Here is a 15,298-nt window from a genome sequence, read left to right as displayed (position 1 = left end):
ATCTGGATCATCGGGTCACCCACGTTTTGATGGACTTATCCTCTTCACAGGCGCATCACTGTGGTACATTGATGCATCCACCTAGGAGTTTTCCAATACCTGATTCAAAACTTCTTGCTTTCAGGGCTCGTTCACACTAGGGGCATTTTTGCCCTTTTTTCAAGCGCAGGAGATTTTCAAAATCGCCCTAAAAGCGCTTGTGCAATGATTCCCTATGAGAGAGTTCACATCTGAGCGGTTCGTTTTCCGATCCGCTTAGCAAAGCGCTGCCTGTACCATTTTTGAGGTGATTTTGCCTCAATGGAAGGTATAGGAAAAATGCAAAATGCTCACAAAATTGCTTTATACAATGATTGCGTTTCGCATTTTTAAGAATAAATACATTGTATTTATTCTTTGCCGGGTCAAAGAGTTCACTTCCTGACTTATGCCAGGGAGTGAATTTAAAAACTGCTCTAGAAAAGTGCTTAGAAAAGCGATTTTAACAAAAACAGGGGGGCGACGATTGCCAGGGGAACGTGAGGAAGGTGAGTTCCCATCCTCTTCTTCCCCTCAGACCGCCGCTGCCGACAATGATCACTTCGAACCGCCGGCGATCGTAGTGATCACGTGATCAGGAGCCAATCGCGTTGGCTCCTGATCACTGAGGGGAGTTGTTAGCTGTCATATGACAGCTTAATCTCTCCTCTCGGGTGCGCACGATTGCGTCGGGAGCGGAATTGGCAGGTGGCGTAAATTCTACGCTGCATCAGGCTTAGGCAGCCACAAGTGCCGCGTACGATTTACTACAAGCGGTCCCGAAAAAGGTTAAAGATTGGAGCAAGGCAATGTGAATACTACTTCCCCTATTTTTATTCATTTTAACATTGTTTTATCCTGATTGACGCCTCTGTTTCAACGTCATAGTCACAGTACGACTACGGTAGGGATTAGATTCTGCTAGAAGATCTAATGAGTCAATACTTAGATAAATAAGGCCAGAGTGCTGACTCTACTACTATACAATACTACTATGAAAACTCAGATACTTTGCTCACATAACGAGAAATTTGTATTCTTTGAAGAAATCCTTGACGCTTGGATAAATTGAGGGCAAAAGAGGAAGAGGACGGACAACAAAGACTAAGATGGATAGACAGCATATGTGAAGCTATGAACATGCCTATGCAACAACTGAAATAAGCAGTGATTGACGGACACCTCTGGTGTCCAAATGTATATATGATCATGAAGAGTCTTGAGTCAACTAGCCGATTGAGGAGCAGAAGGGGTTAGATCGTGAGCCCACGGAGGAGTGTAGATGTGGAATTGAGAGTAGGGAACCACATTGGAGGTGGTGGTGGTATTTCCCTCTGGTTGCTGTGGTGTGGAGATCACTTGAGTGCATCAGGACTATCCAGATAAAGATTGGGACTCTTTGCCATCTTTTAACCACTTCACCTCGAAGGGTTTTTAAAAATAATGAAAATGTATTTCATTTTTCGATGGGAAGGTGTATAATAGGGTATTTGGATGTGGTTTTACATTTTGGCCACAAGAGATACAGAGTTAGTGTGTTCTAAAAACAGAACCAAGTGTTTATTATTTGTTTATATTTGTGTGAATACAGGGATGTAGATACTCCTGCTGGGGGAGGTGGACTGTGCACTGCATAGCTCCAGCCCTATCATATTATATATGACTATGTACTTTGTAAAGTGCTGCAGAAGATGTCACTGCCAAAAGAAGGACAGTCCCTCTTTGGGAGCCATGTCCCTCTGTCCCCCTTTCCTCCTCATTTGTCCCTCTTTCAGGACTTTGACCCTCTTTCTATGTAAATATATATATTTCTCTACTACAATTATGTTTGATTGACTCTAAACTTTATTCCCATCCCTTAAATTGATATATTACTAGTTTTAAAATGTTAATATGAAGGAAAATGACCCATGATAGAAAGGACCAGTGTGGTTTAACCACTTGACGACCGCCCACAGCCGATGGGCGGCAGCAAAGTGGACGCCGAAAGGACCGCAATACACCCTTGGGCGTTGCGTCCTTTCGGCATGCCCGGGGAGCGATCGCGTCACTAGTGACGCGCACTTCCCCTGGCAACTGGCTCCGCCCACCCGCGACAACATCCCGCCGGCCGTTCGGAAGCGCCGGCGGGTTGTTAACCCCACGATCACCGCATAAAAAGTGTATTATACAGGCTGCCTCCTGCCCTGGTGGTCCCAGTGTCCGAGGGACCACCAGGGCAGGCTGCAGCCACCCTAGTCTGCACCAAACACACTGATCCTGCTTCCCTCTGATCGCCCACAGCACCTTTCAGACTCCCCCTGCCCCCCTCCCTCAGACCACTGTTTGCACCCAATCACTCCCCTAATCACCAATCAATCACTCCCTGTCACTATCTGTCAACACTATTTTTCTATTTTAGGTCCTAACTGCCCCCTGGGGACTCCTGATCACCCCCACACCCCTCAGATTCTCCCCAGACCCCCCTCCCCCAGACCCGCCCCCTGTGTACTGTATGTATCTATCCCCCCTGTAATAACCCACTGATCACCTGTCAATCATCCATCAATCACCCCCTGTCACTGCCACCCATCAATCAGCCCCTAACCTGCCCCTAGCGGGCAGTCTGATCACCCACCCACACCATCAGATCGCCCGCAAACCTGCCGTCAGATCACCTCCCAAGTGCATTGTTTACATCTGTTCTCTCCTCTAAACACCCACTAATTACCCATCAATCACCCCCTATCACCACCTGTCACTGTTACCCATCAAATTAGACCCTAATCTGCCCCTTACAAAAAAGAAAAAAGGAAGGAGCAGTTTGGCACTTGCATTCCACTTAAAAAAGCTTTATTCTTGCGGCTTCAGAATTTCTCTTAAACATGTGCACAAATAAATATCATGTAAAAAAAGTTCCTACCAGTTCCTTTAAGCGCTGTGGGGTATAGTGGGAGCGGTGTGGGGCCTGGCGACCGTTTCGCTCACTGAGCGTCCTCAGAGGCTCTCTGCACTCTCTGCAATCATCTAATCTGCCCCTTGCGGGCACCCAATCAACCGCCTACATGCTCAGATTGCCCACAGACCCCCCCCCCCCCCCCTTATCAATTCACCAGTGCATTTACATCTGTTCTTCCCTGTAATAACCCGCTGACCACCTGTCAATCACCCATCAATCACCCCCTGTCACTGCCACCCATCAATCAATCAGCCCCTAACCTGCCCCTTGCGGGCAATCTGATCACCCACCCACACCATCAGATCGCCCGCAAACCCGCCTTCAGATCACCTCCCAAGTGCATTGTTTACATCTGTCCTCTCCTCTAAACACCCACTAATTACCCATCAATCACCCCCTGTCACCACCTGTCACTGCTACCCATCAGATCAGACCCCTATCTGCCCCTAGGGCACCCAAAAACTCGCCCCTACCCTCAGAACGCCCTCAGACCCAAGCCCTGATCACCTTGCCAGTGAATTGCTTGCATCTATTCCCCCCTCTAATCACACCCTGAGACACCCATCAATCACCTCCTGTCACCACCTATCACCCCCTAGCACACCTACTCATCAGATCAAGCCCTAATTTGCCCCGTGTGGGCTCATGATCACTCGACCAAACACTCAGATCCCCCTCAGACCCCCTTCCGATCACCTCCCCAGTGCATTGATTGCATCTATTTTCCCCTCTAATCACCCCCTGAGACACCCATAAATCACCTCCTGTCACCCCCCTAACACTCCTATCCATCAGATCAGGCCCAATACAACCTGTCATCTAAGAGGCCACCCTGCTTATGACCAGTTCCACAAAATTTGCCCCTTCATAGACCACCTGTCATCAAAATTTGCAGATGCTTATACCCCTGAACAGTCATTTTGAGGCATTTGGTTTCCAGACTACTCCTCACGGTTTTTGGGCCCCTAAAATGCCAGGGCAGTATAGGAACCCCACAAGTGACCCCATTTTAGAAAAAAAAAGACACCCCAAGGTATTCTGTTAGGTGTATGATGAGTTCATAGAAGATTTTATTTTTTGTCAAAAGTTAGCGGAAATTGATTTTTATTGTTTTTTTCACAAAGTGTCATTTTCCACTAACTTGTGACAAAACATAAAATCTTCTATGAACTCACCATACACCTAACGGAATACCTTGGGGTGTCTGCTTTCTAAAATGGGGTCACTTGTGGAGTTCCTATACTGCCCTGGCATTTTAGGGGCCCTAAACCGTGAGTAGTCTAGAAACCAAATGCCTCAAAATGACCCGTGAATAGGACGTTGGGCCCGTTAGCGCACCTAGGCTGCAAAAAAGTGTCACACATGGTATCGCCGTACTCAGGAGAAGTAGGATAATGTGTTTTGGGGTGTATTTTTACACATACCCATGCTGAGTGGGAGAAATATCTCTGTAAATAGACAATTGTGTGTGTAAAAATCAAAAAATTGTCATTTACAGAGATATTTCTCCCACCCAGCATGGGTATATGTAAAAATACACCACAAAACACATTCTACTACTTCTCCTGAGTACGGCGGTACCACATGTGTGGCACTTTTTTGCACCCTAACTGCGCTAAGGGGCCCAAAGTCCAATGAGTACCTTTAGGATTTCACAGGTCATTTTGAGAAATTTGGTTTCAAGACTACTCCTCGCGGTTTAGGGCCCCTAAAATGCCAGGGCAGTATAGGAACCCCACAAGTGACCCCAGTTTAGAAAGAAGACACCCCAAGGTATTCCATTAGGGGTATAGTGAGTTCATAGAAGATTTTATTTTTTGTCACAAGTTAGCGGAAATTGATTTTTATTGGTCATTTTTCACAAAGTGTCAATTTTCGCTAACTTGTGACAAAAAAAATCATCTTCTATGAACTCACCATACTCCTAACAGAATACCTTGTGGTGTTGTCTTTCTAAAATGGGGTCACTTGTGGGGTTCCTAAACTGCCCTGGCATTTTAGATGCCCTAAACCGTGAGGCGTAGTCTTGAAACCAAATGTCTCAAAACGACCTGTGAAATCCTAAAGGTACTCATTGGACTTTGGACCCCTTAGCGCAGTTAGGGTGCAAAAAAGTGCCACACATGTGGTATCGCTGTACTCAGGAGAAGTAGTATAATGTGTTTTGGGGTGTATGTTTACACATACCCATGCTGGGTGGGAGAAATCTCTCTGTAAATGAACAATTGTGTGTAAAAAAAATCAAAACATTGTCATTTACAGAGATATTTCTCCCACCCAGCATGGGTATGTGTACAAATACACCCCAAAACACATTATACTACTTCTCCTGAGTACGGCAATACCACATGTGTGACACTTTTTTGCAGCCTAGGTGCGCTAAGGGGCCCAAAGTCCAATGAGCACTTTTAGGCTTTACAGGGGTGCTTACAATTTAGCACCCCCCAAAATGCCAGGACAGTAAACACACCCCACAAATGACCCCATTTTGGAAAGTAGACACTTCAAGGTATTCAGAGAGGGGCATGGTGAGCCCGTGGCAGATTTCATTTTTTTTTTTGTCACAAGTTAGCAGAAATGGAAATTTTTTTTTTGTCTCAAAGTGTCATTTTCCGCTAACTTGTGACAAAAAATAAAATCTTCTATGAACTCACCATGCCTCTCAGTGAATACTTTGGGATGTCTTCTCTCTAAAATGAGGTCATTTGGGGGGTATTTATACTATCCTGGAATTTTAGCACCTCATGAAACATGACAGGTAGTCAGAAAAGTCGGAGATGCTTCAAAATGGGAAAATTCACTTTTGGCACCATAGTTTGTAAACGCTATAACTTTTACCCAAACCAATAAATATACACTGAATGTTGTTGGTTTTTTTTATCTAAGACATGTAGCACAATAAATTTGGACAAAAATGTATACAGCAATTTTACTTTATTTGAAAAATGTCAGCACAGAAAGTTAAAAAAATCATTTTTTTGACAAAATTCATGTCTTTTTTCATGAATATAGTAAAAAGTAAAACTTGCAGCAGCAATCAAATAGCACCAAAAGAAAGCTGTATTAGTGACAAGAAAAGGAGGTAAAATTCATTTAGGTGGTAGGTTGTATGACCGAGCAATAAACCGTGAAAGCTGCAGTGGTCTGAATGGGAAAAAAAGGCTCTGGTCCTTAAGGGGTAGAAAGACTGTGGTCCACAAGTGGTTAAATTATAATAAAACATATTTTTCTTATGAAATATTTATGGTATGCCTGACTAGGGGTATGCCAGGGCGTGATACGGGGTGTGGCAGGGGCATGGCTTAAGTGTCCCTCTTTCTCATCTCAACAAGTTGGGAGGTATGGGCACTGCTATATAAATGCATATTATATGGTAGGACATTAGACTATGACTATGGTAGGCATTAGATTGTGAGCTCCTCTGTGACATGACTGTGTAAAGTACTGCAGAAAATGTCAGTGCTATATATAAATAATAATAACAATATTAAAGGCACAATAGTAGTTGCCAATACCAATTATAAAAGGTTGGGAAAATGTTGCTGTTCTTAATACAATTGTTTTGGCAACTGCAGTATTCTTGTTATAATGGTTTTAGGCACTAGTGCTCTTCTATAAGGAAAGTTTTCAGGAAAAGCATTCCCATCTACAAACATGCAGTCAGTAAATCACCTGATTTGGTGGCCTGGATGGGATGATTTGGTGGCCTGGATGGGATGATTTGGTGGCCTGGATGGGATGATTGGAGGCCTGGATGGGATGATTGGTGGCCTGGATGGGAAGCCAGTTGTTAGAATCCGGTGCAGCAGCTGGAGACTCTGTCCATCTTAACCTGCAAGACACAAAGAAAAGAAATGGGTGACTCCGCCATTAGCACTTTACATCCAAAATCCTCATCCTCAGCCTGAATGTTTGCACATATAACACACCAATGTCACATGGCTGCCGGTCACCCCCTGACTCTGGGTGTCATGGACATATTAGATTTCATGGTATGCACTGGGAGCCTCGTGGAGAGCAGAGCAACGCATCAATCGCCCTTTGTCTGCCGCTGCTTGCCCAGAATTCCATCTCCTCACTCTGTGCTCGCAGCAGACTCCTGCCAACGATGTCCATGTTACAGCTCATCTGTTTGTGAATTCCTATCCGTTCCTGTGGGAGATCCAAGCCTGCTTTTATAGCGTTTTATGCCTGCAGTATTTTCCTGAGGGAAGAGTTCTTCTCTGTGAGGGCTTGGAAAGTGTGGGACAATCCACCATCCCCAAGAACCGCCCACAAGAACCATCAGAACTTGTTCTAGCAGATATAAAGAGTAGGAATGATGGTACACAGATTTCACGCAATTCTGGATTCTAACTTGGAAATCAGTCATGTTGAATTGAAATACAAAAGTAATTACCTACGACAATAGTTAATAAAGTTTACATTTGACTACTTTCTTCTTAATGGATGGGTGGTCAAAATCACCCCCTTTACCTACTTCATTGGAAATTGGGACAGACATTTGGGGGTTCCCCTTTTTATTAAAAGAGACTCCCAGATTCCATCACAAGCCCTTTTCTTCCAAGATCTAAGTGGGGATTGTTACCCTCACCACGCCCAGCATGAGGTATATACAAGTGTAACTTATTAGTTTAATAAATAAAAAAACATTTTATATTTATTGACCGTTTCTATGTGGACAAGATTTATTGTTCTTTTAACCCAGCAGTCTTCTGCCACAAGGAGAGTAGCTTGAGGGGAGTAGCCCCTGCCATCACAGGAGGGCCTAGAGCTGGGGGGGGGGAGCAACTACTAACCTTCCCTTCCTCCGATACAGGGGACTATACTTCAGATCTGGCGTTTTTGTGGCTGCACACAACAGTGGTTATGGGTGTGAAGATCATGATGGCCACACTTGCTTTATGACCCTTGTGAGATGGGCCCTAAGGCCGTGAAGGGCATCAAGGGAAGGCAAGGAAAGAGGTGTAAACATTGGGGGGGTTCCATCAAAGTTTTGCTGGGGGGCCCGTGAATTGTAGTTACGCCACTGTCTGCCACTACATCTATTTAATCTTTTGGGTATACGCAGACAACCATGGGGATTGACCTCTGACCTCCGATTATCTAGCCGCCTAGCACCAGCCGAGGTCAATGGGGATCTATCCACATAGACAAATCGGTCTGAAGCCTTGTAAGCTGGGGTCTACATGAAAAGGGCGCCGGTAAAAAAGGGCGCCTGGTGGAGCCCATATATATACTAACTTCGGCTACAAAAAAGGCGCCTGGTGTAGCCCATATAAACTTCGGCTACAAAAAAGGCACCTGGTGTAGCCCATATAAAAACTTCGGCTACAAAAAAGGCGCCTGGTGTAGCCCATATAAACTTCGGCTACAAAACAACTCCAGGATGTGTAAATTACTATTCCCCCTCCAGGCCGCCATGGATAGTGGGGGAATGAAATAATTCGGCTTACAGTGCTTGTAGCCCATATAAAAACATAGGCTACAAAAAATGCAATAATATGGGCTACAAAGGGGCGCCCTACTGTAGCCGAAAAAAATACGGACTACAAAGGGGGAGCCCGCTTGTAGCTGAAAACCTTGTAGCCGAAAAAATATGGGCTACAAAGGGGAGCCCGCTTGTAGCCGAAAACCTTGTAGCCGAAAAAACATGGGCTACAAAGGGGAGCCCGCTTGTAGCCTATATCAAAACTCGGGCGCCCTTTTCTACACCTTGTAGCCCATATTTCCAGAAATAACATTGATGTCTATGGCGGCGCCCTTTTCATACAGGCAGCTCGGGCGCCCTTTTCAACCGATCCCGTAAGCTGTTCTGGAGTCTTATGACTCTATGAGCTGCCAGATCCGGTGAGGATTATTCCTGAATACTTTGTTGCATATCTCACTCACCTGCACAGGGAGTGCGCCTGTTTTGTTTTGTTTTGTCTCGGATAGTGATAAAGTTATTGCCATATGATTGGGAGCAGCGCTGAAAGAGGATAATTACTCTTAGCAGTAAGGGTAAAACACTCTGTGGCATGAAGTAGTTAAGCAGTATTTGTTTAACAGTAGTTCGCGGAATGAGAAAAACACAAGTTATTGGTCAGCGAGTGGAAAGTAAAACACAGCGGAGGCTTTATTGAGTCACAAGGTGTAATAAGTTGGGCTGATGTACAGAGAGTGGCTGAGCATGCAGCAGTAAAGCTCCGTATTCGCCACCCGACGGGTCGAACGACGTCCCCTTGACGACGGACGTTCAGCGGCACCTCGTTCTGCCGAAGTTACACATTGGGTGCGAACAAGTCTTCAAGCGATTGCGGTTCTTTGCATGGAAATTGTCGGGGATCTTAAAGATCATATTCCAGTTTGTCACCGTTTTCAGAATGGTGATTGAGTTGTTGAGTTATGCCCCCATGAGCTTTGCTTACCATTCCTTCCAGATCGGGGACGGCCATGGAAGCCACTAGGTGGGGACTTAGTAATTCCTGAAGCGAATTGGTTGGTGGGAATCTTCCCGGTTTCTGTCCTACGTCAGACCTCATTTGTTAAAGACTTGCAGGTAGTTCAGCATAGGGTTGGTTATGGTTTGGTAGTTATATTGTTTTTATCTTGTTGTTCATTGTGTATTTTAGACAATTGTCTCTGCCTGGTATGGATCCTCGTCATTCGTACGTTGTCTGGGGTGGTCAGCGAACAAGAGTGCGGCCTGAGGGCCGGCAGCTGAGCCTGTCGAGGGCACAGGCCTGCATGCGATCGGGGTGCTGGGTATCTAATGGGTGCGAGTGGTAGCCGAGGTCAACCGCTTTGTGTGGTTGGATCGCATTCCCGATGTCCTGGTCTTACATGCATGTGGCCACTCCGTCCTATGAGGCAGATTGTGAGAGATGTCAAATTTGATTTTTTTGCAAGCTTCCCGCACATATTTGAGTGGTCCGAAGTGGTGGTATAGATTGTGCTGGAGGCAAGCTAGATCAGTTGAGAGGGTGAATAGAGCCAGAAAGAATCTCAACAGGGAGTTGTCTCGCTTTGTGGTGAGGAACGGGGGCATCATGTGGACTTGGAAGTAGACACTGCATGGTTTTTGAGGATGGATGGGGTTCATTTGAATGTCATAGGGACAGATCTATGGACTTGGCACCAAGTGAGGGGATACAGAGGGCCCTGATGTTATGGTGAGCCTAATGAGCTTGAAGTGTCTTACCTGCTTAGTGCGGAGGGGTAAGGTATCCAGAGGTGTTCAATATATGGGTGGTGAGGTTTCGCCTGGGTGCTAATACCTCGAATGAAAGTCAACAGTCTTCAAGGAGTAAAGTGAATGTGTTGGTGGCATGCAGCTTTCCCTGGGCCGCGACTGGAGGTGGGTTCATTGGCTACATGCTGAATTTCTGTGTTTATGCCTCTGAATCTGTTCCCCCTTTTGAAAGATTTGTACTGTAATTGTTAAATTATATTTGGTTAAATAAAGAAGAAGGGCTGCTTTGGCCTTTTATTTCCAACGCTAACAAGCAGTCCTGTGTCTTCTGTTTTTTGTTTATCCATTATTGTGGAAATTGGTTAAGTAAAGGAAGCAATAGGCTATGCCCTTATCAGAATCGGAATAATACTATTTGCCAAGCACAACTGGGTCATGCCCGGATTTGGGTTTGGCACATATACAGCATAAACAAAAGTAATAGATAGGAGATGAACAGTTGAGCACAAGTCTTCAGCAGTCTCTGGCAATGTGTCTGCAGCCTCATGTAGTATGTTAGAGCACAAGTCTTCAGCAGTCTCTGGCAATGTGTCTGCAGCCTCATGTAACGTCTGTGTTCTCAAAAGTCTTTTGCAGGGACTTTGCAGTCTCTTGAAATATTTTAGCAGTCTTCAGAAATGTCCTGTAACATGTCTGCAACCCTCTTGTATTGTGGCTCTAGTCTCTTATACAAAGTCAGAAAAATGTCTAACACTTTTAACCACTTCAGCCTACAGTGTTGTTTCACCTTATGCATCCGAGCAACTTTCACCTCCTAGCCATTTGCCAATAACTTTATCACTACTTATCTGTAACGATCATGGAATTCTCTCCGTGATCAGCGCACAGGACGTGCGCTGACACTGCGGAAATCCTCCACAAGCGTATCATTTGAGGGAACCCAGCAAAAGGTGCAACGCACCTGTAGAGGGAAATTCCTGTCGGCAGGTGGAGCTGTGGAGTGCAGAGGAACAGCTCCTCTGCCCTGCCACAGACGCCAGACAGGAATTGTACGAAGGGAAGAAACGCAGGGCAAGATAGCCCTGAAAGAGAGAGATCAAAGCGACAGAGGGTATGTGTGTCCACCAATCTAGTCGCCACCCTGCGACGATGAACACACAACCATGAAGACCAGGTGAGAAGGCAATCGCCAGAGATGGCGATTGCTAACAGCGACACAAGACCGAATAAGCACAGATGAGGAATATATGTATGTCCACCAATCTAGCCGCCAACCTGCGACAGTGGACACACAACAAAGGAAACCAAGTGAAAACGCAATTGCAAGAGAAGCGATTGCGAAAGAGAATTAGCACAGGGACAGAATGTATGTATGTGCCCCAATCTAGTCGCCAACCCGCGATGGTGCACACACAACAGCAGAAACGAAGTAGAAACGCAATCGCGAGAGCGGTGATTGCCAGAGATGACACAAGGCTTAAGCAAGACAGGGCATGAGAGTAGCAAAGGCACAGTAATCATACAATGAGAAGATAAGGAAAATAACAAACGCTAACTAAACGCGAACACCGCACTCATTCGCAACAGCGAACGCATTTACTGCGCGGTCTCCACGTGTTAAGCACAACAGAGACAAGCACGCCTAACTAACCACCGACAGACAAACATGAAACAGAGGAAGTGAGCGCTTGCTTAACAGTTACCTCACCGAGCCTCCAGCAAGCGTTCGTATCAGACAAGACAGATACACGAAAACAGGAATAAGTGAGAGATACGATCCACTGCTCTTTCCGCCAGAGCGAGTGCGACCCAAGTAAGGGAACAGGGCTAGCAGGATCCACTGCTTTTTCCGTCAGAGCAAGTGCGATCCAAGTATAGAAACAGAGCGAGCTGGATCCACTGCTCTTTCCGCCAGAGCAAGTGCGATCCAAGTAAGGCAACAGGGCTAGCAGGATCCACTGCTCTTTCCGTCAGAGCAAGTGCGATCCCAGTATAGCAAGAGAGCTTAGCAGGATCCACTGCTCTTTCCGCCAGAGCGAGTGTGATCCAAGTATAGAAACAGCGAGCTGGATCCACTGCTCTTTCCGCCAGAGCAAGTGCGATCCAAGTACAGCAAGAGAGTTGTAGATCAGAAGGATCCACAGCCGCTACTGCTAGAGGCTAGTGTGATCCAAGCACGACAGACAGACAGAACAGGCAATACAAATAATACAATCCTGACTTCTCTAGCAAGGATGCCTAGTGCAGTCCCAGGAATTACTCTAAGCTAATCTTCTAACAATAAGCATGGCTGACACTCCGGGAGTGTTTCCAGGAGTGTTTCACAGGACAAACCGTTATGACCAGCCAAAGTCTGTGATATCACATGGTATTTATAGTACAAACCTCCAGAGGATGTGGCTAGGAAATTTGCATGACCAACGTATGCAAATTCCCCAGCAGCAGCAAGCTGCAAAACTGACAAAAGGTCTCTTTTCCAGAAACCTCCAGCATGCAGACCTGAACAGTGGTCAAAAGGCTGCCTGCCTGCGCAGGCAGCCGAGCGGATCATCACATTATCACACTGAAATGATCTATTGCTTGTTTTTTTCCGCCACCATTTAGGTTTTCTTTAGGTGGTACATTTTGCTAAAAATTATTTTATTCTAAATCCATTTTAACAGGAAGATTAAGAAAGAAGTGGAAAAAAAATCATTATTTCTCAGTTTTTGGCCATTATAGTTTGAAATTAATACATGTTACCATAATTAAATCCCATGTATTTTATATGTCCTGGTTATTACACCGTTTCAATTATGTCCCTATCACAATGTATGGCACCGATATTTTATCTGGAAATAAAGGTGCATTTTTTTTTTTCAGTTTTGCATCCATCACTTATTACAATTTTAAAAATAACAGTAATTTACCTTACTACATACATATTAGAAAAGATTAGTCCTTAAGGTAACGATTTATTGTATTTTTTTTATTGTATTTTATTTTTTTTTACAAAAAAAATTTTGTGTAGCTTTTGGGGAGTGTGGGAGGTAAGGGACTAATTTTAACAGTAAAAAATATGTAATTATCTGGAAATTTTTATTTCCAGATGGAATTTTACTATTTGGCCAAAAGATGCCCTCTGAGCTTCCCTTCTGCATGCGTAGTATTACTACGCAAGCCGAAGTAAAGCGTGGATGGGGCAGAAGGGGATTTATGAAAGATGGAGCCGTCTCGCTGACAGTGTCGGTCTTTCATATGGGGACTTAGATCAATGAATAGGAACTGTGTTCCCATTCATTGATATAGCCTTCCCCCCGAAGGCGGCGGGATCGCGCGTCCGGCTCAGCGGCAACAGGGCAAGCTATCTGGATGGATATATCTGTCCAGATAGACTTAAGTGGTTAATGCTCTGTAGACACTTTCAACCGCTGTTGGCCAAAACGATTGCAGATTGACGGGACGGCCTTGAATCGCTTACAAAAAATGGTACTACTTCGGTAAAGGACAGAGATTATCGTCCACATAGACCGATCCGTCCTGGCAGATCGGTTTAAACAGTCATTGGTGCTATTCGTCCATATCAAACAATTGTTCCATTAAAAAAAAACTGATGTGTGGCTAGTTACACACTTCCAAGTCCTCAGCGCTTCTGCTAACAATCCAAATTCAAAGGTATGATGTGGTTGTTTGTTTGTCGCAATCTGCCAGGAATCGCTTGTTTTACAACGATGGTGATCGATGATGCGTGTGTGCAGAGCAATAGGAGTTTCTTGTATTGTGTCTCTAATATTTTGTAATGTGTCTGCAGTCTTCAAAAGGCTCTTGTAGTGTATCTGCAGTCTTGTGTAATATATCAGCAGTCATCTGCAGTCTCGTGTAGTATGTCTGCACTCTTGTGTAATATATCAGCAGTCCTCTGCAGTCTCTTGTAGTGTGTCTGCAGTATTGTATAATATATCAGCAGTCTTCTGCAGTCTCTTGTAGTGTGTCTGCAGTCACGTGTAATATATCAGCAGTCCTCTACAGTCTCTTGTAGTGTGTCTGCAGTATTGTATAATATATCAGCAGTCTTCTGCAGTCTCTTGTAGTGTGTCTGCAGTCACGTGTAATATATCAGCAGTCCTCTACAGTCTCTTGTAGTGTGTATGCAGTGTTGTGTAATATTTCAGCAGTCCTCTGCAGTCTCGTTATAAGCCTGCAGTCCCGAGTAATCTTCTGCATTGTGTCTGCAGTCTTGTAATATATAAACAGTCCTTTGCAGTCTCTTGTATTGTGTCTTTAATCTTTTGTAATGTGTCTGCAGTCTTCTGCAGTCTCTTGTAGTGTGTCTGCAGTCTCGTGTAATATATCAGCAGTCCTCTGTAGTCTCTTGTTGTGTGTCTGCAGTCTTGTGTAATATACAATATTAGCAGCCCTCTACAGTCTCTTGTAGTGTGTATGCAGTCTTGTGTAATATAATATCAGTCCTCTACAGTCTCTTGTAGTGTGTCTGCAGCCTTGTGTAATATATTAGCAGTCCTCTGCAGTCTCTTGTAGTGTGTCTGCAGTGTTCTGTAATATTTCAGCAGTCCTCTGCAGTCTCGTTATAAGCATGCAGTCCCGAGTAATCTTCTGTATTGTGTCTACAGTCTTTTGTAATATATCAACAGTCCTTTGCAGTCTCTTGTATTGTGTCTGCAGTATTGTGTAATATATCAGCAGTCCTCTGCAGTCTCGTTAAAGGTCTGCAGCCCCCCAGTAATCATCTGTATTGTGACTCCGGTCTTTTGTAATAGGGTAGCAGTCCTCCGCAGTCTTTTGTAATATGTCTGTGGTCCTCACCAGTCTCTTGCAATAGGCCAGCAGTCTGCTGCATTGTGTCATTTCTCTTGTAACTTGGCATTGGTGGTGGCAGCAGTGGGATTCAGGCAGGTTTATGGGCACATAGTGAGGCTATAAACAGGAACCAGAAGCCACCAGTTGTTTTTATTTTAGTCTTGCTGCAGGAATTGACTTCTCGCTGTGGTTTCGGGCAGTGCCGACAGTAACTGTTAAAAAGTCCCTGTGTGCTATTGTGAGCCCTTTAATCCTCTATTATTGTAGCGGAAGGAACACTGTCAACTCCTCAGCATTTGTTTTGCTATTTACTTAGCGTCTTTGTATTCCTTTCCCTAGCTGTGCTGTCAGGCAGAGAGCACAGCTTGTAC

General features: G+C 44.9%; 2 protein-coding genes across 16 annotated transcripts in view; one reads left to right on the top strand and one right to left on the bottom strand.

Moving 5' to 3' along the window:
• Window positions 1-15,298, top strand: part of LOC137527742 (myosin-1B-like) — a 469,182-nt gene that overhangs the window by 164,848 nt on the left and 289,036 nt on the right. The window lies entirely within an intron of this gene.
• SLC38A5 (solute carrier family 38 member 5) overlaps window positions 1-15,298 on the bottom strand; it is a 152,845-nt gene that overhangs the window by 64,133 nt on the left and 73,414 nt on the right. For all 3 annotated transcript variants that reach the window (XM_068248600.1, XM_068248601.1, XM_068248599.1), the window contains exon 2: window positions 6,629-6,788. The gene's annotated coding sequence lies outside the window, so the exon portion shown is untranslated. The remainder of the gene's footprint in view (window positions 1-6,628; window positions 6,789-15,298) is intronic.

This window comes from Hyperolius riggenbachi, chromosome 8 (assembly GCF_040937935.1).
Source record: "Hyperolius riggenbachi isolate aHypRig1 chromosome 8, aHypRig1.pri, whole genome shotgun sequence".
Taxonomy (NCBI): domain Eukaryota; kingdom Metazoa; phylum Chordata; class Amphibia; order Anura; family Hyperoliidae; genus Hyperolius; species Hyperolius riggenbachi.
Note: the sequence above shows the minus strand (reverse complement) of the source record. Positions and strands in the feature narration are given on the sequence as shown.